Genomic DNA, 4,171 nt, shown 5'->3' on the forward strand with positions numbered 1-4,171 from the left:
ATGGCACTTATGGTACGACATATATTTTGTCAGCTGAGTGGGATTTTTGGCTGGTTTCCCGGTGCAGGTTTCAATAGTAACCAGCTGTATTGGTGAGTTTGAAAAGGTGTTTCGATGTTGGAGACTGCCGAATTCCTAGTCAGGGCTTTTGTCTCAGATGGTGCAACACCTAATAGAAAATTTTATCGTATTCATGCAACCGAAGCAGATGTGTGACCCAAACAGAAAGATATACTTTATATGTAATGTACCTCATTTAATAAAAACAACGAAGAATAATTGGGGAAATTCAAACTGGCACAGTAAAACCAGAAATCTTCATGTAAGTTTTTTTTTCCAGAAGTAATTTCTTTATATGTGTGATTACGTATAACTTTTTATCACCACATTCCAATTATGTATGCTTTCTTTTCATTTTTTAGTTCCACTACCAACAAGACATCAAGTGGAGCCACCTTGTGGATTTGATTGAAAGGGATATTGGGATAACTGGTGGTGATGGTAGTGTGCAACTTAGACGTCTTCCTCGACTGATATATGAGCATGCACATCTTATACCTTCACTGAGAATGCGTGTGAAACTGGCTGCACAGGTAATATTTTTCATCAGTTTTCCTGTCACAACAAAGTGACTGCAGCAAATCTTTTGATTAGACCGTGAAGGTTACGAACAAAGTAGTACTGTTGCTAATGTGTTTGCAGCCCAGGGAAAACATTACACAAAGTCCACTGAAACATTTTTATTCCATGATGGATACATTTTTTGACTGCATGAATGATTCAAGGTACGGTCAGGATGTTAAATCAAGAAAACCGGCTTTAGCAGCATATAAAAAAGTGGATGGTTGGCGATTTGAGGTAAATTATTTTACTCATTGCAACTTGGCATTGACAAACGCTTGCCACCATGGTATATGTTCGTGTTTGTCACATATAAACTCCATTGTCAGAGCTTAATATTAACTTGTACTAACTTGTATTAACAATGAACTTAAAAACATCAGTAGCCCAAACAATAATATTCTCCAGAAATGTGATTAATGGTAATTTTTCATTCTGAATGGTTTATAATGTGAAAGCTCTGCTATGATGTTCTTGTCTCCCTAGTTCTGCATACACAAGAAAATTGTGTTCAGTATTTTAATTATTTGCTATGGGTTTGGACTGGGTGGGGTTTCAGTATATTCTCTCAAGTGACTGTGATATGTATGCTGTGTATGAATTTATATATATAAATATGCTGATTGACAACCACGGTTAAAGATGTTCGCTGATGTTCGCTGATTTTTTTTAGTGGCGTGAAAGGTACTTCCTTGGTTTCCTGAATGACTGGGAAGAGGAATGTTTAAGCACCCCAAATCTATCTATGAAGGAAAGGAGGAAAATGTGTCTAAGTAGAGAGACCCTTGAAGGATACAGAATCGCGGGTGATTTTTTGTTGTTTGACTTGTTAAGCCAATGGTATAATATAACACTCCACTCTTGCATGTCATCAAATGAGATGCAATATACCATGAACATACTAACATCAGTGAAAGGATCGAGAATCCAATGTCAGAGGGCATTTAATTCCAATTCTGGGTCAGGCATGGGGGGAAATATATATTTAGCCAGATTATCTATACATACTGTATTTTCTTGCTGAGGTCACAGGTAAAATGGCTGGGAACATTTATCTGCTTACCAACAATATTACCTGAATGTTGTTGGTGTGTGCATACCATGTCCCCGGTTTACTTCCATACTCTTGATTATTTGTGTTTTGTCTTTTTATTACAGTGTCGTCTTTCACAAGACTAGCGAAAGAGTTGCTTGCAATTGATGATGTTAAGTTTCTGCTGAGTACTTTAGTAAGCAAAAGGGCTGTTTTGGGCGTCATGAAAATCCAATAGTTCCAGAGTTCTCAAGATATGCCTTGGCATTACAGGTCTTTGGCTCACACCGACTAATAGCTAGCACCAGGGGCAACTGTCGCAACCATAACCTTGAAAAACCAGATATTGAACAAATTACATGGGAAAGTTAAGTGTTTGTTGTTAGCAGATGGTTGCTTTCATACCTAATGTTTATCCCCACAGTATTCATCTGTAGAGTGACTTGTAGTAAAGTTTTGGATTTGGTTGTAGGTGTAATCCTTTCACAGATACCAATTTTCAACACGCTGACCCAAGCTTGTACTTCGATTATTTTATTTATTTATTATTTGCCAGTACTGTATCATAAATCATGTTAATAGTTTTATTACAAACATAATTAAAAGTACAATAACACAATAACTAATTGTCAACAAAGATAAATTTGAGGGCAAAAAATTGGCAGTAAAAATGTAAACGAAATTGGTTAATAGTATAGTAAAAAAATGTTTTTGCAAAGTACATACATCTATTGTATTTTTAGAATTACACTGTACTAATCTTTTCAAATTGCTAAATAAAATTTACAATTACTGGCAAAGCTGTTTTCGAAGGCCTTTTTCACCCTTCTTTGACACTTTACCACGTTTTTCCTGCAAATAGTTGTAAATAGTTGCCAATGATTTAATTTCAACGCAACATTCCAATACCCTTTGAAACAAAGATGAAGCCACTTCAGGTGAAACACACTTAACTAAAACATTCCATTTACATGTGACAGATGATGACTTGTTCAAGCTTTCCAATAATTTCTCCATAAGACTGTTATCTCTGTACTGCCTTGCTTTGTTGGTATCCATGTATTTTTTTACAAGCTGCTCAACCCTATACATCATCATTTACCTCGTATGAAGTTCCCCTATTGACTCGATGAATCCAACTTTTTGTAAAACTAAGAAAAGATGAATCTCCTTCCTTGTGTTGGTATCTTTAGTGCACTAAGTCTGACGTATTTCATCACAAGCTATTCCAAACTTCTTGCTTGGATACCTGGAATAAAATCTAATTAATTTGTATGGAATAAATCCCCACAGGGTAGCGGAGAACTTCCTCCTTGCCTGTTGATAGAGTGGAGACCTCCCAACTAACAATACTGCAACATTCAATCCCATCGGATCTTCCTTTTAATAAACATGTGATGTACTCTTCCAGCAGAATTTGAATTAATACATTTTTCATATTGCCAGGAATATTTATATCCAATGAGGATATGAAATTACTAAAAACAGTGATAATGTTTGTTGAAAGTCTTAATTGATGAAATGATCTACACATCAAGTCCATGTTCTGATTTGTTATTGTCCTCACATTGATGTATGGCCAGATTGATGTAATCAGGAAATTGCTGAAATCTGTGTTGGCTGATGAACTACTAGCTGCAGCTATAAACTGGTGTACATTCTGAAAAGCCAGCTCATTCACCTTAAAAACTTCACTCTTTCCAAGCTGGTCAAGCACATCATCATAATGTTATTGCTGTTCTGTAGTGCTGATTCCACGGTATCACTGCAAGTAAAAAAAAATATGAAAATGACAGTAAACGATTATTTATTGAATACTATATCTGGCATTTTTACCATCCGTGGCTAATATTCACTGCCTGGTATATTTTCGTGATGATGAAACAGTAATCAAAATACAGTACCAATGTACTTAATAGCAAAGGCAGACACATATTTCTAAAGATAGTAGTAATGCTATTTGAACGAACTGATGTGTGACAAAGGCAGTACAATGATAAACTTACCTTTCTTTTGACGTTTCTTGGTATGTTTCTTACTGGAGATTGTCACTTCACTAGAACTGTCCTTTTTTGTGTTCACCTGAAAGACCAATAACACAAATAATACTTAACCCAGTACGAAATTACAATTTTCCCAAATTGTCACCAGAAACTAGTTACACAATTTCTAATTAAAATGCCAAACGAAGAAACTACAAATAGTGAATTCATATATACCTTTTTTCTGTCTTTGTTTTGTAGTTTTGTTATAGGCTGCCTCTTCAGTAGAACTGGTAGTTTTGTTTAGTTCATCTGAAAAAAAATTAACACAAATATTAACAGAACTAAAAACTGACGTCCCAACAAAATATGCAAGGGCCACTATATTTTTGACATGAGAAAAAACAATAAAGTCCATAATATTTGGTTTTCCGATTTGAATAAGAGCAATTTAAAACTGCTTTATTTGTCATAAAGAGAATTTGTTTAATCAAAACTCGAGCAGTCATATAACACAAAATGCAGTACCTGTACA

General features: G+C 35.1%; 1 pseudogene; it reads left to right on the plus strand.

Annotated features, from left to right (window-relative positions):
• Positions 1 to 256: 256 nt before the first annotated feature.
• On the plus strand, positions 257 to 2,026 carry LOC144350795 (uncharacterized; annotated as a pseudogene).
• Positions 2,027 to 4,171: the final 2,145 nt, after the last annotated feature.

The sequence above is a fragment of the Saccoglossus kowalevskii genome, chromosome 15, assembly GCF_978046115.1.
Source record: "Saccoglossus kowalevskii chromosome 15, keSacKowa6.1, whole genome shotgun sequence".
NCBI classification, from domain to species: Eukaryota; Metazoa; Hemichordata; class Enteropneusta; family Harrimaniidae; genus Saccoglossus; species Saccoglossus kowalevskii.